Source organism: Panthera uncia, chromosome A2 (genome assembly GCF_023721935.1).
Source record: "Panthera uncia isolate 11264 chromosome A2, Puncia_PCG_1.0, whole genome shotgun sequence".
In the NCBI taxonomy this organism is placed as follows: domain Eukaryota; kingdom Metazoa; phylum Chordata; class Mammalia; order Carnivora; family Felidae; genus Panthera; species Panthera uncia.
The window spans coordinates 106,011,017-106,035,917 of NC_064816.1; the positions used below are offsets into that span (position 1 = coordinate 106,011,017).

Consider the following 24,901-nt stretch of genomic DNA (forward strand, 5'->3'; position numbering starts at 1 on the left):
CAGGAAATTAAACTTTGACAAATATTTGGTACAACACCTTCCCAGGGCTTGATGAAGATCTTCAGAAGTCCTGAGCATTAAAGACAATGCTTCCCACTCCACCACTACCTACCATATTATCACTTTTTGTAAAGATGTAAACCTTGAGGTAAAAAGAATTTCAGCAAAGTTCAGACTCTTACCATGATAATAATGCAATGCATTTCCTGAAGTACCATTTTTCCCCAAATTTTTTCAATTTGCTTGTGTCTCTATCTCCTGGTGATCTAAGCATATGCTCAGTGTGTCTACTGGGGATTTTATCCCTGTGTCCACCCAGGTGCAAACCCACCAAATATATTTCACTTGATTGGTTTGGTTATTTGTATTGCAAGTTTTTCCACTGGAACAGTTAGGTTTGATATGACCTCCTCTCTCTTGAAAGAACTGTGAAGAAGCAGTAGATTTTTCTAACATTTTAAACACAGAATCAACGTATTCATTTAATATACATTTCTTGAACACCCAGGATGTTCCGAGGAGGGCATAGGAAGTCAACTGTATTACAAGAATAATTGATGTGTGGAGCAAAGTCACATGTGGACAAGGACATGAAAGAAGAGAAGTGAGCTGAGTGACTATTCAAGATGTAGAGAAAAGTACCTGGAAGGGACTGTATTAGTCTGCTCAAGCTGCTATAACAAAATACTATAGTCTAGTCTTAACTAGACGCTTAAACAACAGAAACTGTTTTTCACAGTTTTGGAGACTGGCTTTCAAAGCAATTTTTCTGAGAGGAATAGGCTTCAAAAGAAGGATTTCAGGCAAGGCACAACATGGTCACTTTTCAGTTTTATAAAAATCATCCTTACCAGCTGCCTGTGAGGGTGGACTGGAAGAGAGAAGTAAGCAAGGAGAGCAGTTAGGATGTCATCGAACTAATGTAGTGGAGAGTTGGCCACTATTCTTTAATAAACCTTTGTACCAATTAGGAAACATCACCAAGTCACCACTGGTAAACAGAGGAATTAAAAGAAAGGAACTTCTCTGAACAACACACCCCTGTAGACACCTAGCTTGAAAAAGAGCCCCTTTGTAACAGGAAAGATTGCCCTTCCACTCACCTGAGGCAGACTCATGTCAGGTGCAGGGCTCAGCCCTGGTTTCAGCCCCACTGACGCTCTTGCCCAGGCAATCTTGCACACCACATAAACCACTTGGGTGTATGGACAGCAACAGTGATAACACAATCAATGGGATCAAGTCACTGAAAGATGGGGGGAGATCAAGATGCCTAGGATAATTTCTGAGTCCCTGCTTGGAATTCCGGGTATAAGCTACTGAGTCTAGATTAAAACACCGTGAACTTAAGGTATCTGAGACATCCGAATAGAATATAATATGATCATCATATATCCCTCAGATGTGATCTTCTACTACTAGACTGTGAGCTCTATGAGAACAAGGATTGTGTTCTTTGGGGCTGCCAAGCAGGGTTGTACAGTATACAACTCACATAGGCATGAGCAGCAGCCCTAGAAATGATTCTCAATATACACCATTGAGTGAATATATAAGAAAAATGCAGCTTAGGAGAGGACTTAGCATTAAAGCCTTAACCCCACATGATAGAGCATCAAAGCAAACCCCGATTTCTGATCTAGTCATACATGCATTTCAAACAGGGCTTATGAAGTTTGCCGTTTTACCAGACTGAGAAATGGGAGGTAGAAAATGGTAGAAATGGGAAAACAGGGTAAAGCAAACAAATACGGTAAGTTTAGGGGAAAGATGATGTAATCGGGTCATTTGGTAATTTTTAAAACACATTTCGGCCAGCTACTTAAAAATAGAAGGGATAGGAAGAGACAAGGAAAGAGAGCAGAAAACTGAGAAAGCAAAAGAGGGAGACACACTCTGCTCCAAAGATTTAACTCCCCTTCTCTGCTTTAAGGAAGGTACAAACCACTGCAGAAGGTCTCGCTTGTTCCTTGCTTAACTCTCTCCACCTCCCTACCTCTTCTTTCTCCCAAACATCACCATTTTCAATGGCATGAAGGATAAGGTTCAGGGAATATTAAAAATGAGAGTCATATTTGATGGCTGAGAAAATCTCCATGTTCAGGGTTCATCACAGTGTCAATCTACCAAGGTGACAGAACTGTTACATAAGCAGCTGCCGCCTTTACAGAGTGACATCCTGTCACATCCTGTAACAATAACAGAGCTGGACAAATGCATAAGGGGCAAGGACTACAAATCACACCCTTTGATAATGCCTATATTTCTCTGGACCTCCAGCTTCTCGCCACAAAAAGGAGGGGCAGTGTATTTAGAAGAAACAGACTATCTCCGTAGATTGTCCTGCTTTCAGCCATATGGGCAACATCCTGCTGTCATGAAGCATTCGTAACTGAGGAAGCACCATACTTGATGTTGTTTAACTACATTTATTTGGTGAAACATGGTGAGGTTTTAGTAATCTAAAACACATTAAATTACTTAGGGGGTGGGGCAAGGAGGATCATGATTATTAGAACACTGGAAGTGTTCTTTAAGGATAAAAATGGAATATATTTTAGGATAAAAATAAAAATTGAATACCTGTGAGCCTGTGATGGAAATATGTGGTAAAAATTGGTGGTCCATAAAGTTTAGGTTCCAATTAGGCTACAGTTAAACGGATAGGCACAGATGCACCGAGGGGGGGACTTTGGTAAACTGGTCATTTTTCCAGTTTCCTCACCAGAGGGCAGTGCTGCTTCACACTTGGAGCCTTTGCCTGGGCGGCAGGGGCAGGCTGGCTACACGCCCCGTTTGTCCCAACTTGGGTATAACTGAAGAATTTTGTTTTGTCCATGGCCACGTTATAAGGAAAGTTTTTAGCAAAAGTTATCTTTTATCTTCTCAGAAATTGACAGAGTGATCAGGGAATAATAAATAGCCACATATTCTCTTGCTTCAACCCTGAAAATGAAGGGAATTAAGAGTATCCGTTGGTTAGTGATAGGATAAATTGGATTAGTGAAATCCTTTTTGAGGATCTACTGCACTTTACAGGCACTTTTGGAGACCGTAAAAGTTCATGAGAGACATATAAGTGTTTATAACACTTAGTATTCTTGAGACATGAACCTACCCTCAGGGGATAGCCAAGTATATTGAACAGAAGCATATTTTATGGAACTTAAATTTTGTAAATCATATAAATCTGACTATGTGGACAAAGAGAAGTTACTAACCAAGCTTCAGAATTATAGTGACTGAAGTCTGAAGAATAAGATATTTTCCAAAATGCTCCCTTTGGGTTTTTGTTTTGTTTTTAATTAGTTTTTTTTTTTTTAATTTTTATTTTAGACAGGGTACACATACAAGCCAGAGAGAGGGGCAGAGAGAGAGAAAGAGAGAGAAAAAGAATCTCAAGCAAGCTCCATGCTCAGTACAGAGCCCCACACATGGGGCTCCATCCTTCCATCAGTTGGGGTCATGACCTAAGCTGAAATCAAGAGTGGATTCTCCATCTCCATCGACTGAGCCACCCAGGTGCCCCTTCAAAATGCTCCTTTTGCAAATGAATGCTTTTGTGTGCTACTCTTAATAAGCACTAGCCAAGACTTTCTCACTGATAACTTGCTACAAAAGGTGTGTGTGTGTGTGTGTGTGTGTGTGTGTGTGTGTGTGTACACTCTGCTTCCTCTAATGACATTAAACTCAATTTCAGAACTATGAGTTCAAATTTTGAGCAGTTACAAAAAATCACCTATGTGGCCTTAATGTTTCCTCTAAATGCTTGCTGTTACAGCAATCATCATTTTTGTTAAACCAAATTTAAGAGGGAATCCTGAAAGCTACTTCAATCAAACTGAAAGTTCATTCTTAGACAAGATAGAATGTGCTCACTAGCAATTAACAATCCAGAGTTAAATTAAGAAATTACTTCCATTTATAACAGAATCAAAAACAATAAAATACTTAGGAGTAAATTTAACAAAAGAATTGTAGAAAAAATAATTGCTAGGTGTGTACACCAAAAGCTGCAAAATATCACTGGAAACTGATAAAGATCTTACTAAATAAAAAACATCCCAGGGACGTCTGGGTGACTCAGTTAAGTGGGCTGGCTTTTGCTGAGGTCATGAATTAATGGTTCATGAGTCCAAGCCCCACATCGGGCTCTCTGCTATCAGCACAGAGCCTACTTTGGATCCTCTGTTTCCCTCTCTCTCTGCCCCTCCCCTGCACATGCACTCTCTCTCTCTCTCTCTCTCTCTGTCTCTGTCTCTGTCTCTCTGTCTGTCTCTCTGTCTCTCTCTCTCAAAAATAAACATTTTAAAAAATGTCCGAGGTTCATGGATCAGAAGATATTTTAATATCTTCCAAATTTGTTAAGATGGTAAAAGAAATTGATCTTCACATTCAATACAATTCCTATAAAAATCTTAGATGGCATTTTTGCAGAAATTGACAAGCTAATCCTAAAATTCATATAGATATGCAAGGGATCCAGAATAGCTAAACCAACCTTGAAAAAGAACAAAAATGAAGGTCTCACACTTCTTGATTTTAAAACTTACTACAAAGCTATAGTAATCAAGATTGTGTGATATTGGCATAAGGATAGACATAAAGATTAACAGAACCCCAAAATAAACCCATACGCTTATGATCAATTGATTTCTGACAAGGGCCCCAAGACAATTCAATGAGGGAAGAAGAATGTTTTCAACAAGTGGTACTTGGACAACTATTATACACACACAAAAGAATGAATTTGTACCCTACATCACATCATATACAAAAATTAATTCAAAATGTATTTAAATGTAATACGTAAATGTAAGAGGTAGCACTGTACAACTGTTAGAAGAAAACATAGGTATAAGTTTTTGTGACCTTGAATTAGGCAATGGTTTCTAAGATCTGACATCAAAGCACAAACCACACTAGGAAAAAAATGCATAAATTGACATCAAAATTTTTAAAATTCTGTGCTCTAGAGGGCACTGTTAAGAAAGTGAGAGGCATCTGGATGGCTCAGTCGGTTGAGCTCAGGTCATGATCTCGCAGTTCGTGAGTTTGGGCCCCGCATCCGGCTCTGTGCTGACAGCTCAGAGCCTAGAGCTTGCTTCAGATTCTGTGTCTCCCTCTCTCTTTGCCCTATGCCTGCCTGTGCTCTGTCATTCTCTGTCTTTCAAAAATTAATAAACACAAAAAATTTAAAAAAAAAAAAAGTGAGAGGACAACCCACAGAATGGGAGAAAATATTGATAAATGATATATCTAATAAGGATCTAATGCCCATAATATATAAGGCAGATTTAGAACTCAACAACTAAAAAAATAACCCGATTTTTGAATGGGCAAAGGTTTTGGACAGAGAGTCCTCCAAAAAACACAGATACAAATGACCAATAAGCACATGAAAAAATACCCAACATGATTAGTCATTAGGGAAATGAAAATCAAAACCACAAGGTACACTCCAGACCTGTTAGGATAGCTATAATAATAATTTGTTTAAAGACAATAGCAAAGGTGGGGTATCACGTGACCCCAGCCCTCAGGGAGTGGGGGAAATATGGTTCCCCTATCCAGCTTGATTCTTTGCCTGCCCCTTGAGGCCAGGTGCCAGCCTGAGCTCAGCCTTCTCCTCCCTAGTAGATGAAGAAAGCCCCACCCCACAGACCCAAGCTGGTGAGGGGGGTGGATCTGTCCCCCAGGTCCTGGAAGGAACCAGGTACTGTGGTAGGCTTTGCAGATTCAACAGTATACAAGACAAAGTCCCTGTCCATATAAAGTATACATTCTAATGGAGGAGACAGTCCTCAGAAATGCAAGTTGCCGATGAAGTATATCTTATTTTTTATGACATGAAAGTTCAGAAGTGCTCCACACCAGAAGAAATCAAGAAAAGAAAGAAGTCTGCCATGTTTTGTCTCAGTGCAGATAAAAAGTGCATCATTGTAGAAGAAGGGAAAGAAATCTTGGTTAGAGATGTGGGTTAAACCATAACCGATCCTTTCAAGCATTTTGCAGAAATGCTTCCTGAAAAAGATGTCGCTATACTTTGTATGATGCAAGTTTTGAAACTAAGGAATCCAGAAAAAAGCAGCTGATGTTTTTGTGGGTTTTTGTTTGTTTGTTTTTGTTCTCAAGCAATTTCCAGACCTGAGATGGTAGTTATGGCTCTGCCTCCATCCTTGGACATTCAAGTTGAAAGGAATAAGAACCAGAGAGACCTAGAGATTGCTCTGTTCCTAGTTCCCAAGGACAGAAACTATTCTCTGTGGGAGGAGTAGACAAGGGTATCAGAACCAGCTCCTCTGGAAAGTAAAGTGATCAATGTGAGCCCCAAGGATGCAATCATAAAGAAATTTCAAGGCATAAAACATGAATACCAAGCAAATGGGCCAGAAGACCTCAGTCAGGCTTGTACTGCTTACAAGCTAGAAGGATCCTTAACTGTAGCTTTTGAAGAATGCTGTGTAGACCATCATTCAGTGCCACAAATCAAAAGCTCCCATGTTTAATGGTATCCTCTTGCTATATAAGCAAAACAAGTATGTTTAGGCCAGGGTTCCATTGAGGGGGAGCTGTCTTGTCATCGGTTAAACTAAATATTCTATCAATATGCGAAAATGGTCCTAAGTAAATCTAAAATCTGAAGACATATTATTGTGACATTAAATTCTTACTGGCCCAATGTGTGTTTTGATGAGTTGGCTTGTAAAGATTTTTGTTAAACCCATGATTTTTAATCATGTAGTTCACAAAACAGTACAAGGCCATATGAAGAGAATTATTGCCTCTTTGCTACCTCAACAGTTACTTTGTTTCTTTTGCTTAGAGAATTGGTCACAATCTGGTTATAATTTTGGCCCCAGATTCTTTATTCTCTCTTAAGCTAAACCATACAATGGAAAATAAATCTCCTCTCTACATGTAACAGCTCTAATATACTAGCTACAGTAAGATTAAGTCAGGCAGACTTAATTCTAGCAAGCGTGTAATGGAGACTGCCTCAGAATTGTTCACACTTCTCACTAAGGAGGGCATTTGTTGGGATGAGCACTGAATGTTGTATGTAAGTGATGAATCGCTAAATCTACTCCTGCAACCAATATCACACTGCATGCCAATGAACTAGAATTCACTTGAAACATGAAAAAAAAGAAAGAAATGTGCACACTTCTAACCAGCGCTAATCTTGCAAAACATTATTTTGAGCACGCAGTTGAAACGCCGGAAGCAGTTCCTTGCACCTATAGTGAGCTCTCCACTCACTAGCTGGGAGATTGTTCTGAGAGTGACCTAGCATCTTGGAAATCCAATCATGATGTGTCCTCAGGAGAATGTGCCATACCTTGTAACAACTAACAATGACGCAAATCAGAGTTCCATTGTAATATACTCTGTTAGTGAAAATCATAAAATGGTGTATTGACAAGTTGGGCCAACTGTGACATCTTTGCGTCTCCTTCAGAATTTTGTTGCTTCTGGTACAATAAGGTGTGGAAGAGCATTGACTTTATGTTTACTCTGGGGCCTGGGAGAACTTCCTAATTTCCTAGAGCAGTTTGTTGATTTCATGTGAGATGGGGAGCAGGTATAATGGATGACACCCACAGGAAGCCACTGCCTGATGACACTTGGAAGTGATTGTCTTTAACATCACAGGCATAGCACTTTGAACAATATAGAGATGCACACAGTTGAACTTAGAAGTAGCAGTATTGGCTTTACGTAATAAAGGAAGCAATATTAACTTAAAAATAAGATAATAATGTGTTAGCAAAGATGTGCAGAACCCTCATACGTTGCTAATGGGAGTGTAAAATGATGCAGCCACGTTGGAAAATAGCTTGGCAGTTCCTCAAAAAGTTGAACCCAGCAATTGCATCCCTAGGTATATACCCAAGATAATTAAAAATACGTATTCACACAAAAACCTACACGCCAATGTTCATAGCAACAATATTTACAATAACCAAAACGTGAAAACAATCCAAGGTCCATCAACTGACAAATAACTAAATACAGCATGGTGTATCTGTACCAAGGAATAGTATTCATGCATAAAAAGGAATGAAAGTACTGATACATGCTACAACATGGAGGAAAAATGGAGCTAAATATAAGAAAGCACTCACAAAGGACCAAATGTTGTTCCATTTATACGAAATTTCCAGAATAGGCCAATCTGTGGACAGAGGTATATTAGTAGTTTTCAAGGGCTGGGGGTAGGGCAGAATGGGAGTGACTACTAATGGGAATGGGGTTTTCTTCTGGGGTGATGAAATGTTACGGAATTAAATAGTGCAGAGCTTTGTAAACACACTACAAACCATTGAGTTTTATGCTCTAAAGAGTGAATTTTATAGTATGTGAATTATATTTCAATTAAGAGAGAGACAGAGAGAAAGAGAATGGGCTTTGACAGAATGTTCCCAACCATGAAGGAGAGGGAAGTAGAAATGAGGTCATTAAAATGCTAGCATAAAGAACAGCATCATAAATGTGCTCTCAACCCAGGTCCCGGTAACACTGTTTACTAAAGACCAAGTCCTGCCTTTTTCCAAATATACTGATTAGAAAACAAAACCTTATTGACCTAAATCAGAAAATCAAAACAAAACCAACAAAAACAAACCAAGTGGTAGCATAGTTTCTCTTTTTTTTAAGCAAATATTTATTTTATTAGTTAATATGAACTAATACTCAACAACAGGAAAATTGATTAATAATAATGTATTAATGTGGGGCACCTGGGTGGCTCAGTCAGTTAAGCGTCCGACTTTGGCTCAGGTCATGATCTCACAGTTCGTGAGTTCAAGCCCCCCATCGGGCTCTGTGCTGACAGCCCAGAGCCTGCTTCAGATTCTGTGTCTCCCTCTCTCTCTGCGCCCCCCCTCCCCAGCTTGGACTCTGTCTGTCTCTGCCTGTCTCTCTCTCTCTCCCTCTCCCTCTCTCTCTCTCTCAAAAATAAATAAACACTAAAAATTTTTTTAATAAAAAATAATAGTGTATTAATGCAACGGAGTGTTACAGAGCAGTAAAAAAGAATGCATCTGTACTCCATCAACAGAAACTTGACCAAAAAGCAAATAACAAGACTACATACAGTATGAGGCAATTTATATAAAATTTCTAAATGAAAAGCAATACTGTACACATATACACATACCACTTAAGGGTATATATGTGTATGTATATATATTATAACTATATATATATAGCTATATATACCTAATTATATATATATATATATATATATATATATACACCTAATTATACATATATATACCCTATTTTATATATTTATATATATCCCAAAGTATATAGTATATATTGTATAATATATACACAGCATAGTAAGAAATCAAGTGTTAAAGATATATATATATAATACATAATAAAATATAGATTAAGAGTATTAAAGGATTAAGTATCAAGTATTAGGGATATATATAAAATATTAAAAAGCTCATGCAGCGATAAACATCTGACTGAAGAAAAAGGAAAACCTGTAGGACAGAGAAGGATTAAGAGAACTATTTCAACTACATTTATAAAATTTCTTCCTTAATCTGGGTAGTAGGTACATGAGTTTATATTCTGTTATTCTTTATAGTTTGGATTCTGTTAGAAACTTTCTGTTACAAACTTTAAAAAATAAAAGCAATTTTAAAAAATCATCATCATCAGGGCTTTTTATGGTTTGCTTTAAAATCACAACACATGATGGATGAAGCATTAAAAGCTTCTCCAAAATACTTTGCAACTATGCAGTGGCAAGTACCAAAGCTTTGAAATATTTTCAAAAATGAAAGCCAGTCGGGAGTCTGGGTGGCTCCGTAGGTTAAGCATCCAACTTTTGGCCCAGGTCAGCATCGGGCCCTGTGCTGACAGCTCAGAGCCTGGATCCTGCTTCAGATTCTGTGTCTCCCTTTCTCTCTGCACCTCCCCCTCCCGGTCCCCCGCCGCCAGCTGGAACTCTGTCTTTCTGTCTCAAAAATAAATAGACATTAATTTTTTTTTTAATGAAAGCAAGAAACCAAGAGGGGGCCTGTGTAGGATTCTGTTTCCACTTCGTTGGTAGAACTTATTTCTTAGTGTCTGCAAACCAATAAAGAGCTGGTGGCACTGTGTGCAAGGTGGTAGTCAGGTCTCCCTCTCGCCTGTGAGCAAACGGATGCCTGCAGCACTCTCTCTGGTGCCCCGTGATGCTCCAACCCACCTTCACAGCTTCACGCCTGTATTTGCAGCCTATTAGAGGACGTAGCTAGAAAGTGGTCAAACCTTTAATCAAGCAATGAAAAGATTGCTGTAATCTAAGTGTCTGACAAAGTATCTACATGAAACCAGTTGACATAGTTGAAAAGTAAAAAAAATCAGTCATGTACCACTTGAGCTCCTCTGACAACTTATCTAACTGCTAATACTGATTTTTTCTGTAAATTAACCAAATTTAACCTTGTTTGGGGACTTTTAAAAAAGTGTTAATGTGGGGCGCCTGGGGTAAGCTTCCCACTCTTGATTTTGGCTCAGGTCACGATCTCAGGATTCCCTCCTCTGGCTCCTTGCTGACAGCGCAGAGCCAGCTTGGGATCTTCTCTCTCTGCCCCTCCCTCCCTTGCTCATGTTCTCTCTCCCCTCCCCGCCGCACTCTCAAAATAAAATAAATAAACTTTAAAAAAAAAGAAAATTGTTCATATGTGTCTGTGCCTTTGTGTGTCTTATGAATATTAATTAATGGAGGTTAGTATTTGTCATTCTATAATGTGTAATTTTTAAATTCAACCCATTAAAGTTATTACTATGTAGATAACACCTAGAAGCAAGAAGCCACGAAAAAGCCAAACAATAAAATTCCCAGTGCAGCTTCAAGCAGACACCCGGAATCTGAGCACTCTTGTCTGGGGCGTATCTGTTAGACTAGGTAGACTAGGAAATAGCACAGCGGGGAGGTCTTCTGGGTGATGCCCAGCCCAGAGGTATCTTTTTTCGTGTCTGAAGCCAGAGAGATTTATCAAATTTCTCTCTGCACCGCATTTCAAATGAGCAGTTTTGCCAAAGGTTTTAGTTGAGTGCACAGGCACTGGCAAAGAGTCCCTCTTCCTGCAGTTCCCTGATTGAAAGCCTTGCAAAGCAGTGGCGATCAACGCAAACAGCCAGTACAGAGGAAATCCAACCGATGACATCCTCCTAACGAAAACCAAAAAGTATTTCTGCCTTTCAACATCTCCAGCCATTGCAAACAAGACCTCAAGTCCTTCCTGATTAAAGAAGTTGCTGATCCAGTTGAAAGGAAAGCAAAGAAGCAAATTAGAAGACAATACAGGGTCAAGTAAGGCTAGCAAAGAAACGAGACTAAAGCAAAACAGAAGCCCTCTCTTGGTGTCGATCCCAATTTATTTATTCCCATGAATTTTAATGGTATTTTTTTATTATTAAGGTATAACATGCATACATACAGCTTGATGAATTTTCTCAAGTCAAGTACATCTCGTGACCACATACAGACCCAGCAGCACTTTCATGCCTCATCCCAGTTACTGGTTCTCCTCCCAAGGCAACCACAGTTCTGGTTTCTACCATGAGCAGTCAGTTTTACCTTCCTCCCAACATTAAACAGACTCCTACACAATGCAATCTTTTGTGTCCGGCTTCTTTTGTCCTACCTTGTGTTAGTGAGAGTCATCATGTTCTGTGTGGCAAGTTTGGTCACTGAATGAACAAACTACAGCAGATGTCTTCTTAGTCCTGTTACTGAGCATTTGCTCATCCAAGAATAAGCTGACATAGTTTCTAAAATCAGAGGGCTCCTTCTAGAATGACCAAGCAGCACAGCTCTAGCAGGCTTTGGCCTCCAAGTTGGTACATCAAAGAAACATTTCTTCTCATTTTCAGTTTCAAGGGGTTTCAATGCCCTGGGTGAAGTTGTTCCATGTGTATTTTTTCTCTCTTTAATGATGATGGAATATGTCCTAATATGCTTTCTCCAGTCAAGACACTGGTGGTGAATTTTGCCAAGTTCTCTCTTTTATTCATAATCAGTTTTACTAAGTTCATCAATTTTTCTAGTTGAAAAAGAAAAACTTTGTTGACTTTCCCTATTATACATTGGTTTTCAATTTCCTTAATTACTGCTCCTTAATACTGTTTCTTCTCCTTGCTTTAGTTTAGTCTTTTCCTAACTTTTGAGAAGGATACCTTGGTCATTGATTTTTCAGCCTACTTTCAAATATTGTTTTCTAAATTAAGCTATTCTTTTCATCTTTAAAACCATCCTTCTGTACCTTGCAATCTGTGATGCTGGGATTCTTACTGCGCACACTACAATTCTACTCCATTCATGGGCCAGCCCCTGCAAACGGGGTGTTGAGACGATGCAGAGGCCACCATGGAGGAAGAAGGGCCTTGCCCTTTCTTAACCCCTCCCATCCTGAAGCCCCACCCAGCAATAGCCTTTCCCTCCAGTGGCACCTGTGGGTTCAGCCCAACCCCCTCATTGTTCCTCAGCTCATCCCAGCTCCACAGGGGACCTCTTCCAAACTTCTTGGTCCCCTCAGCTGTAGGATGGAAGCTGCTTCCTGCAATTAATAGATCTGTTACTGAAGTGTCCCTTTTTAGCTTTCTCTTGCTTATCTCTCCCTTATCTTCATTTCTTTCTGCTAAAATAACTAGTTTGGTTTGTCTTCTGACTGCACCCTGCCTGTTGTTGTCCCAAAGCACGTGAAACAAAGAAGTGACACATATTCAAAACTGGACTCAAACTCTCATTTTCTCCTCCCTCCCAAATTGCTTTTCCTTGTCTATCCTGTATCTTTGTGGAGAAGAAACCACAGCCAGAAGTCTGGGACTTTTTCCTAATGTTGTTTGTTTGTTTGTTTGTTTGTTTGTTTTTTCCTCTCCTTTAGCCTCTATAGCCAGTCTACCATCAAAAGCCACTGCTTCTGACTTATATATTTTCCCAAAATCTCTTCCCTCTTTTCCATCTCCCCTGCCACCACTTTAATTCAGGCCCCAGTCATTTCTCATCAGGCCTATTTAATTAGTCTCCCAGACTGAGGCCTCCTTATACACCAATCCCTATCCTACTACCAAAATCATCTCCCAGAAAGGCAAAGCTTCTGTCTTCACAGACATTTCCGAGGCTCCCCATTGCCATAGGGTAAAGCCCAAATGCCTCAGCAATGAATTCATCTTTTAGCCTTTCATGAGCTGATCTTTACCCATTCCCTCAGCTTCCTCTGTCACTAATCCCCACCTTCCACAAGCAAAGCCTGTCCCCCACCGTACACACACACACACATACACACACACACACACGCCCCCCCACACACACACAGTCTCCCAGGATGCCTGTCTCATTGGGCTGTAAACATCTTGAGATGAAAAGATAAGGCTTATCCATCATCACCCACAGGTCTTGGCAATCAGGGCATTCAAAAAGCTTCCATGAAATGAGAAAATGACATTCCATGTTTCTATATAATTTTCATATTCATAATTTTTAACTATATTAGTTGTGGTGGTTAATTTTATGTGTCAACTTGACTAGACCACAGTACTCAGATATTTGGCCAAATATTATTCTCAATATTTAACTAACATTTAAATCGGTAGATTTTGAGTAAAGTATAGTGCTCTCCATATGTGAGGTGGGACTTACCCAATCAGTTGAAAAGTCTTAATAGAAAGAAAAAAACAAAAACAAAAAAACCCCTGACCTTCCCAGAAAAGGAGGGAATTCTGCCAGCAGACTACCTTTGGACTCAAATTGCAACTTTTCCCAAGGTCTCTAGTCTGCTGACCTAATCTGTAGATTTTGGACTTGAAACACAATCACATGAGCCAATTTCTTAAAATAAATCTCTTTTGATACACACACACACACACACACACACACACCCTGGTTCTATTTCTCTGGAGAATTCTAATGCATTAGTTTTGGATTTGCGGTTTGTTTGTTAGCCATCATAAATACAATTCTATACTGATAGTTTTATCTCAAATAATTATTTAGGATTAAAATCTAGGGTTAGGTTTCAATTCAAATGGATACAAGTTACAATGGCTCTTAATAAATATTTTCTAGTCTCCATCCAAAAAAAAAAGATTATACCAACATATAATGCTTTACTATTGTGTAAATGAATGTTGGCCCCCAGAGTGTTTTCCACACATTTCACATTTTAATTTACGAATTTTTAACTCTTCTCTAGGTGGAATATGGCTCTGTACATTTCCTTACTGGGTATGTTTCCTATAAAATAGACTTCATATATCATTTGCCCATTTGTCCCTGGAGTGTTAGAAGTGTAACATGATTCCTTCACATCATTAGTTATGACAGGATAATCGTTGTAATCAATAGGTGTCAGGGTTCAAGGATATGAGGAATCTGTGTTTTGCTTATGCAGGTCAGTCTATACAATTATCAGGATCTCAGGCTATATAGCCTGTAAGCTCCATGTAAGTTGCCCTGGGACGCTTCTCTATCCCAAGCAAGAGGAGGGAAAAGAAAGAGGAGTATTCATAGAAGAATTTTTTAGACTAGGTCTGGAAGTGGAACTCTTACCTCCTCTATCAATCCATTTGGTAAACTCATCATATGGCCAACTCAATGCAGGGGTCTGGGAAATGCAGTCCAGCTGCATACTTAGCAGAGAGAAGATAACTTGGGCTGTGGCGAGCAACTATCTGTCTCTGCCACAGTACGGAACCCGCTGTGCCCGGTGTTAAGAATGTGGACTCCTAAGTCACTATCCGATGATCATATAGAGCAAGGTACTTAACTTTTCTGATCCTGTTTTTCATTTTTGAATCTGACCATAAAAGGACCTCCTAGAGCGGTTGTAAGGATTAGACAAGTATGTGCAAGTTCCTGGCATATAGTAGGTTTATAATACATATCAGATTCTTTCCATAATTTTCCATTATATTTTTGTTAAATGTGTGTTTATATTCATTTGCATTCATGTTCTTCTGTTTGGGGATGTGAAAATATGGTGTTTATGGCATTCTAAGTCCTCTTTCAATTTGTAATTTCTTGTAGTATTTCCAGGAGTTTCAAGCTATCATTCCCCATTGTTGAATAGGATGTCTGCTCTGTACCTTCTAATTTGCCTATGGCCTGAGTATGTATTTTCTTCTTTTAAATTCTCCTGTAGTGCAAGTTCTGGAACACCCTCAAAGCCCTTCCCAATTTCCAAAGATCAAACTGTGAAACAGGCAGGACAAGTATCTCTCCTAACAGGCTCTTTATTTCCTGTCATTTTTTCCCTCCTTTTTTTTCTTCCCTTGAGAGTTGCTCTATCCTCCCATCCCTCTCCTGAATGCTCTCCACATCTCCTCCCTGCCAACATTTGCCCTCAGCAAAACAGCTCAATTATGTCAAAAAGACTGTAAGAGATTTAAATAGTGATATCCATCTTTGGTGGAAAACAATCACCTAGGGGCTGATTGAAATGTAAATCCCCAAATTTCTGATTCAAATGACCTTGGTACAAATCTGCATTTTAATGAGTACCCTAGGTGACTTTAAAACAGATACTCCCACACTTAGAAAAAGTGGCTTAACTCCTTGCAGAGACATTTACATATAAGATCTTAAACTACAGAGGAGAAAAAGTAATCATAACATGATTTCAGGCACCTAACAATGGATAAGAAAGCCTTTCTGGAGAGAGGGTAGGTGGCCTTGTGGCCTCAAAATGGCATATATTCTCCTTTATATTTACTGGAACTGTAATCACCTTTGTTCCCCTACAGGTAAGAATAAATACTCTCTGGTCTGTGGTCTTAGCAAAATCAAACCAAGTGTTTTCCAATCAGTTGCTGCATGACTGTGTGATATAATGTCTAAAGACTAAAAAGATTAGACCTCTCAATTGCTTTGTGAGGTGCTATTCTTACAGCCAAGGGGGAAAATTTCAAGTAGAAATAGCAAGTTGTATTTCTAACTGTGCCTCTCTCTGAGTGCTCCAACCACTTCAGTCTTACTGTTGAGTCCTTTAATAATTTTTTTTTAATGTTTATTTATTTTTGAGGGAGAGAGAATGACAGAGCACGAGCAGGGGAGGGGCAGAAAGAGAGGGAGACACAGAATCTGAAGCAGGCTCCAGGTTCCAAGCTGTCAGCATGGAGCCCGACGTGGGGTTCAAACCCACGAGCTGTGAGATCATGTGAGATCAGCCGAAGTCAGATGCTCAACTGACTGAGCCACCGAGGCGCCCCAATAATTTTTCTCATTCTTAAGAAAAGATATCCCTTTCATTATCTTTCTTCTAAAAGAAAATGCAGATATTAACATATAGTCATTTTATTGCTCACTACACAAGAATCACATTTCCCAAACCTTACTGCATTGAGTAGGTAAAACAGAAAACCTTTCATAACACCCAGTAAGTATGACAATGGAATTCCATGGCCCACCTGGTTCAAGTTACAGGAGTGGCTTAGGGTAGTACCTGGTGTATTTCACCCCAAGTGATAGCCATTTCAAGCATCACCCTACAGAGGCGTGATCTTCAAAGAAGTGAGAGGAAAGAAGAATCATGTAAATAATATTCCAACATGGAAGAGAGCGCATAGGGCACTAAGACCCGTGCGTCTGATAGAGTAAAGCAGGATTGAAGGCCAAGAGCCTATGAGACATAAATATTCTGCTGAGGACCTTCTAAGACATCTAGAACAGAATTATTAGTGGCTCCGTTTGATCATTAAATGAAAGGCTGTCGTAAATCAAGAAGATAAAGGACAGTTTTCATCCAGAGGACTGAAAAGTCTTCAAACATCTGGTCTGGAAAAGGTTCAGTGGAGTGAGTGTAATTCGGATATCCTACTGGAAAGTAGATTGAAGGATTGTGCTTGGTGCTTGTCTGTTTTCAAGGCACAGGGATTAATGACCAGATAGGAGAGCTAATGACTCAACCAGAGTGGATTATTATTCAGCCTGACTGGCAGAAATCCCTTTGAGGCTATCCTTTATCCCACGTTTTTCTACTTATTAAATTAAATGTAAAAATAGTACCTGTTTTTCCTTAAAAGGAGAAGTAACTTGTATCTCCCTCCTGCCCACCCCATTTTTTTTTTTAATTTTAATGTGGTAAAATACACATAACATAAAATTTCCCATCTTAACCATTGTTAAGTGTGTATTTCACAGGCATTAAGTAGACCACATTATTGTGCCTCTCTGCCTCCATTTATCTTCAAATTATTAAGCAAACTACTGCACTGGTCTAAAACAAAATGGAGGGTCCCGATAAGTGTGAAACATGGTGTCTCTGATTCTATCTCCACCTGTAATCTTAGGACTAATAGAACTCTTGAAGTGCCTCCCCATACACATTTCCCCCAACACACACACACACATACACTCCACTACATAATGATTTCTGGAGTCCCAGGGAAGTCTCACATGGTGTGGCTACCATTTGCTCTGTGTTCTGTCACTGCCATAACTGCTGATACTGGAATTTCCAATCCACTAAACAAAGCCACAAGATTCCTTCAATCTATTACCCAGTTCCCAAAACACAGCGGTTTTAAATCTGTAGTGGCTCAATGACACTTTCTGTGAACCTCTCCCTTTCTGGTCCGCTTAAAGCCCCTTCCCACAAAATCAGTATTGTGGGCTGGGCCAGAGGAGACTCCAAAAGGACAGTTGTCGTGTTATCCTCGGTTCCACCCTCTACTCCAAAGCCAGGACCCTGCGATGAGACTAAGCCTGTGTCTTCTGACTCTCTCCTTAGTTAGAGCAAGTACCTTTTCTCTCCTGTAAATACACAGAAGTCCACTGCCGCAATCTCAAGCATCTCTAGACATGTCCAAAGCCAAGGGGTGACAGCTAAGGCTCAAACTTGGACCTCCATTCTTCTTCCCTCCCACAGGCTAGTGGTCTCTGATCCATAGATACATGCTTCTACAGTTGCTTTACCCAGAAGGAAAAGTACACTGTCAGCATGGCTTGATAATTCATAATGATGTGTGTGCTAGCCCTGGAGCAAAGAAAGTAAACCCTTACGCACTTTCCAGGTTTTAAATAAATGACTTGAAAGAGTGACCGTAATACATGATATCACACTCCAAAGCTCGTACCCACTTCTCAAACACTACAGCCCAGCAAACTCCAACAGCCACCAAACTAAAAATAGTATGATGGAGAAGGTTTAGAAAATACACCTGGGGCCAAATAGTGTCATACTGCTCTATTGCTACAGCAATAATAAAAATGTCGTATATTTATTTGTACAGTCTGTAGACAGGCACAGTTTAATTTAGAGGTTTACAGCAACCACTGGCAAGCATCACCCTACAGAAGCGTGATCTTCAAAGAACTGAGAGCAAAGAATAATCATGAATATAATATTCCAACATGGAAGAGAGTGAGGAGGGCACTAACAGTAAATAGCGTTACCTCCATTTTATAGATGAAAAGCTGGTACGCAAGACAGCCTGAGATGAAATGGCTAAGTGGCACAGAGAGGGCAGCTGCAATCTCTTGAACTCTGTGAAAATATGGTAATGCCTCAGTGTGAAACATGAAGAAAGGCAAATTGACCCCTAGATTATTTCACTCCTCCTACATTGCATTTCTTGCCCACCTTGACTCCCTTCCAACACTTCCAGTTTGCATCATCACTTCAAAAGGAGACACCTGACATAAATTTTGCAATGTCACAGAAAAAGAAGTCAGTGCAAGAATTGCAACAAAGGTATGAGTTTGGGATTTTCCTCAAGAAGCCATTGAGATCTGACCAGTAAGTCCTTATTGCCTAGCAACAGCATTTTCCAGAGTTAAACCAATGACAGTAACAGGAGCCATGTTGTAACTGGCACAATCACAAACAAATGACATAGTTGGTGAAATTTGTTTCTGAGATTTTCAGGCTTGAGCAAGAGAGCTACCAACTCACCAAATTCTTCTAACAGTGTTTTCTAATAATTTACTAGAAAACTCCAATTTATAGTGATAACAGAAGCTCTTACCATCTGATACAATATCAAAAGACAACTTGGATGAATCTTACATGCTGCACATCAGAATAATCTGTTTAACACAACAGCATAGACTCTTCATACAGCTGTCCTGAAGATAAACCAGACCATCTGACCCCACTATTTAACTCTGCCATTTTAAGGTTGGGTTTACCAAGACATATTTTTTGTTTTGTTTTGTTTTGTTTTGTAATTTTTAATTTTTGGGTTTTTTTAAAGTAGGCTACCTACCCAAAGTGGGGCTTAAGCTCACGACACTGAGACCAAGAGCCACATGTTCTACTGACTGAACCAGCCAGGCACCTTTAATTCTGTCATTTTAAACCAGGGACTTTTAACCAGTTTTTACCTTGCCACTTACTCTGCTTAGCCAGCCACATAGTCAATGACTACCATCACCAAAGTGATATAAAGAATGTAAAATTGATTTGTCATCTAATCCTGAATAATAGGGTATCCTAAAGGAAGTTTTTAAAAATCTTCTCACAGATTAGATTATGAATCAGAGGTTAATTATCAAATTAATAATAAATATTTCTAAAAATAAATAATCCCACCATTTTTTAATTTTTTTAATCCCACCATTTCATTTATTTTTTGAGAGAGAGAGAGAGAGCAAGTCAGGGAGAGGCAGAAAAAGAGAGGCGGGGAGAGAGAAATCCCAAGCAGGCTCTGCACTATGAGCAATGAGGGGCTCAAACTCATGAACCATGAGATCATGACCTGAGCCAAATTGGATGCTTAACCGACGGAGCCACCTAATTGCCCCCCTTTAAAAATAAAAAAATTAATGTTTATTTATTTTTTGAAAGAGAGAGAGAGAAAGAGAGAGACGCAAACCAGGGAAGGGCAGAGAGAGAGTAAAAGAAATAATCCCACTGTTTAAAAATTTTTTTTAATGTTTACTTATTTTTGAGAGAGATAGAGAGAGCATGAGTGGGGAGAGGCAGAGATAGAGGGAGACAGAGAATTTGAAGCAAGCTCCAGGGTCTGAGCTGTCAGCACAGAGCCCTGTGAGAGGCTGGAAGTCACGAGCCATGAGATCATGACCTGACCCAAAGGTGGACGCTTAACCAACTGAGCCACCCAGGTGCCCCAATAATCTCCGTTTTTAGAATGCCGGATTTACTAGTGAGATTTTTTAAAAGTGATGTGAAAACAAACAAAAAATTTGTTTTTGATGATAAACAGAATAACATCTTTGTGACAGTGAAATACTTTAATAAAAAAACTGACCTGGGAAAAACATAAAGACATAATTAACATTGGCTGCACACAGTAAATCTATCGACTTAAAATTTATAGAAAAATCCATTAGGCCAGGAGAACTGAATCTTATAGGAATCATGGCCATAATGAAGAAAGCTCTGTGAGCCACTTAGGAGTCATTTCGAGTATATATTTTTAAGTAAAAAAAGCAAAGTTCAAAAGGACAGTATATGTAGAACTCTTCCTATTTTGTAACAAAATATCTAGTTTTTGCTTATACGAAACACAGGAAAGGTAGATCAGCTAACAAAAATAGTTACCAGCAGCAGTAGATAGGAATGGTGTACAGGAGAGACAGGAAGAGCGAAACTATTCTGAGTGTAAATTAATTTTTAGTTTTGACTTATATAAACATACAAAACATTTTACATATCCAATAAACAAAATTAAATCAGAAATGATAGAAAAAGTAAATTCTAAAATTAAATATAATGAGAAACTATCCTAAAAGTATATGTAATTAATAACATAATCATACAGAGAACATAAGTCATTCGTTAATTAGAACACAGTATTGTGGGATATATTCTGGGAACAAAAAAATGCAAAGCAATCTTTTTTAAAAAATGTTTTGTTTATTTTTGAGAGAAGGAGAGAGAGAGAGAAAGGGAGAGAAAGGAGAGAGCACAAGCAGGGAAGGGGCAGAGAGAGAGAGGGACAGAGGATCCGAAGCAGGCATTGTGCTGACAGCAGCAAACCTGACGTGGGGCTCAAACTCAGGAACCATGAGATCGTGAGCTGAGCCAAAGTCAAACACTCAGCCTCTCAACCGACTGAGCCACCCAGGTGCCCCCAAAATACAAAGTAATCTTAAACTACTCAGTAGTTTTGTTGCTATTGGTGTTGTAATTCGGAAATATTGTACTTTGGAATAAAGGAGTAAATATAGGAGATGTTGTTAGGAACCAGTAGTTTCACTGCAGAGAGAAGAGATATAAAATGGAATGGGAGGAAGCAGGGAAAACTCATGTGTTGTTGAACTGAATTGGATGTAACAATACAATTTTTTTTTTAATTATCCTAGCTTTATCCATTGAAAAGTCTTAGATCATGATTTCCAAATACAACCTCCAGTGAAAGGGAACCAACGACCATTTGGAGATATAACTGATTTCAGGGCTGGGATGAATCTGGAACAACTCAGTGTACCAGAAAGCAAGGATGTGCTCAAACATCAGTAGGACACTGGCTTTTGAAGTGGTGCTCTCTGGCTAATTTGGAACAATGTTGGCATCAAAAAGAGTAATGATGGTCATGGATTTTTATCACATCAAACGTTTCTCAGTGTGGGATCTTCTGCAGTACAACCTTCGTAGACTCTTGAAAGGAGTGTCATGAAAAACAGAGGGAAACAGTGGGATTGCTCCAGATTGAGAGAGACTCAGGAGAACGCAGTGAAGACTTGGAGAGGCAAGTATCTAAAGGACATGCAAACAAGGGCGCCTGGGTGGCTCAGTCAGTTAGGCATCCAACTTCAGCTCAGGTCATGATCTCATGGCTCGTTAGTTCAAGCCCTGCATCGGGCTCTGTGCTGACAGTTCAGAGAGCCTGGAGCCTGCTTCAGATTCTGTCTCCCGATTCTGTCTCCCTCTCTCTCTGCCCCTCCTCAGCTTGTGTGCACACTCTCTCTCTCTTTCAAAATAAATAAGTAAACTTAAAAAAAAATAAAGGACATACAAACAGACACAAAGGAATTAGCCCAATATAAAAAAAGAAATCACAAATGCACAAAAAGGGAAAACCACAAAACTTCTCAAGGTTACCACGTTTACATTAGTCTGCTTATGGTGGAAATAAAGCAATATTCTCTTATAATTGACATACTAACAAAGGTTGTGACATATATTCCAGTATTTGCACTGTGAGAGTTAAGGCTAAATTTGCTTTTGCAAGGGACTTTAGATTTATGCAAATGTCCACATTTGCTTTGTGTTTTTTAGGATCCGAAACAAACAGAGTGACCCAGTTACTTTTGTCTATCTTAGAGGGCAAAGTGCCCCTGACTGTGATGGTGTAGGTGAGGTACAACAACAGAAGACTGTCCATTTTGCTTTCTTTCACAAGGGAAACAATAGCCATGTGTGAGGTAGGAAGCTGAATCAAACTCAGACCCCAAAAATGAAAACAACAAAAAACTACACAGGACCAGTTGGGGACAATTTGAAAAAATTCAGTATGAACTTTATGTTAGTTGATGCTACTGAATTCATGTTGGTTGAATCATTTCCCCCTTATTAACTATAAGCCCAATTCAACTAAGGAGTTGGTTTTTGTAGAATAATGTACTCAGGACAGACGAGTATTTAGGGGTGAAGTGCTATGATTCTGCATCCCACTCTTACTGATTTGGGGAAGGGAAAATGTGTTAAAGAGCTAGAATAGCTATGGTAAATTCAATGTACTTATGGAAGGAGTATAAGATCATTTGTTTTATTCTCCCTCCAACTTTTCTGTGGGCAAAGACATCTTCGTAAATTAAAAAATTTAAAGAAATAATGCCCCCAAAACCCTACAATGGCAATGGGTAAAAAAAAAAATGACATGGTTTAAAACAATATGATGGATAAATCAAATTTTTGTTGGGGCACTTGCGTGGCTCAGTTGATTAAGCATTTGACTTCAGCTCGGGTCATGATCTCACGGTTCATGAGTTCCAGCCCTGCGTTGGGCTCTGTGCTGACAGCTCAGAGGCTGGAGCCTGTTTCCAATTCTGTGTCTGCCTCTCTCTCTGCCCCTCCCCTGCTCACAGTCTGTTTCTCTCTCTCTCTCAAAAATAAACAAAAATTTAAAAAAAACTTTTTTGTTGTTGTAAATTTCCTATAGAAGGGAACTGATCCTGGTGAATATAATTCAAAAAAAGAAAAGTAGTAAGAAAAGTCAGAAAGAATTTTCAGCATGTTAAATAAAAAAAAAATTTGATCACATAATTAAATTGAAAGAAGTTTGTGAAAAGTTTTCAATATTGGTCCAATTCCATTAATATGTAGCCATCAACCATTTGTTAAGACATCTTGACTGTCAAATGAGGGTGGGGAAGCCTCCAAACGTGAACATGTTAGTTTGGTCAAAATGGCTGGTAGGGAAGAAGTATTATAAACTCATCCCAGGGATTTGGCAAATGCTATCTTTTAAAAATCTGTGCCTTGGGGAATTGGAATCGCTAGGTCAGGTGGCTATGGTTAGGCAATGAGTGCGAAATCAATTTGGGAGAAGCAGAGAGGAGCCTGGAAGATGTGGCTCACCAGAAGGTACTGGAGAAAAGACCCATTCATTGAGTTTCCCTTAATCCCCGGGAAGAGGAAGTCAGCATGGGTCAGCTGCTCACCAGTTTCCACACAAGCAGTTTCAGGATTCCTGTTTATACAGCAGGTTCCTATATTTTCAAGTACTAGTCTCATTCAACCCTATGACTGGGGAGAGACGGACAAACCATTATCTTCACTTTACAGAGGAGGAGACTGAGACTCTTAGAAGTTGCGAAACCTGTCCCCAGCTAGCAAAATGAAGCAAGTCTCCATCCTGTTATCCCTTTAACTGGAATCTGCTTTAAAATGTAACATGAGTTGGGGCGCCTGGGTGTCTTGGTCGGTTAAGCGTCCGACTTCAGCTGAGGTCATGATCTTGCGGTCCGCTGAGTTCGAGCCCCACGTCGAGCTCTGTGCTGACAGCTCAGAGCCTGGAACCTGTTTCAGACTCTGTATCTCCCTCTCTCTCTGCCCCTCCCCTATTCATGCTCTGTCTCTCTCTGTCTCAAAAATAAACAAATGTTAAAAAAAAATTTTTTTTTTTAAAATGTAACATGGGAGACCTCAGGATAAAAAGATCTTCAGCATTATACTAGACTCTGCATTCTGTACTTAATGCTGATTAAATTAAAGATATAGGTCTTTCTGTAAAAAAAATTGATTCGTGCTTTTATTTTCCAGTGGTCACTAAGAAGTGGAGAAATTGAGATTCTGATTTGCTGTTTAATAATTACTAATAAATAATACTGGATCAGGTAGTTAATCCTTATCACTGTTCTAAAAAGACACAGAACAACAGAGATCTGCCAGCCATTTGATAAATGATTTAACTAACTAGAAAATTATGGGTGAGTCCACATAAAGTCCACAACAGATTTTGTATAACTTAAGCTTAAATGAAAAGTGGAAAGAAATATTCTGTGCTGGACTATAATGTGCAGTTGTTCATACTTATAAATTACCCTCAGGTCACCACAGAGAAAAGAGGAGAAATTTAATAATGGCACTGAATAATATTTGCCTAATGGTGCCATTCCTATCAGTTACAAAATCATTTAAAACCACGGTACACTGTGCTGTGGGAAATCAAAATGTAGAGAAATCACATCAGCTTCTACAGTTTGAACTAGGATCTCAGTGCAGTGCATGTGCGTGCATGTGTGTGTTTGAGTGTGGGTGAGTGTGTGTGTGTGTGTGTGTTTAATGGGACAGGGAGGGTCTGGAGGAGTAGGAGGATGAGGGATGGGGGCGCCATACGAAAAGAAGCCCATCACTTCAAAGAGGCGGCTGGTGGTGAGCAGGTGGGGGGCTCTCTAGGGAAGGTACAGGGACAGTTACTGTGCTGGAATGCACATGTGGCAGAGCAGCAAATGAGGGGGCTGGAAGATCAAAAGGAAACC

The 24,901-nt window shown here is 39.4% G+C and overlaps 1 pseudogene; it reads left to right on the plus strand.

The window, feature by feature from the left end:
* Positions 1–5,807: 5,807 nt before the first annotated feature.
* Positions 5,808–6,509, plus strand: LOC125930433 (destrin-like; annotated as a pseudogene).
* The last annotated feature ends 18,392 nt before the right edge of the window (positions 6,510–24,901 follow it).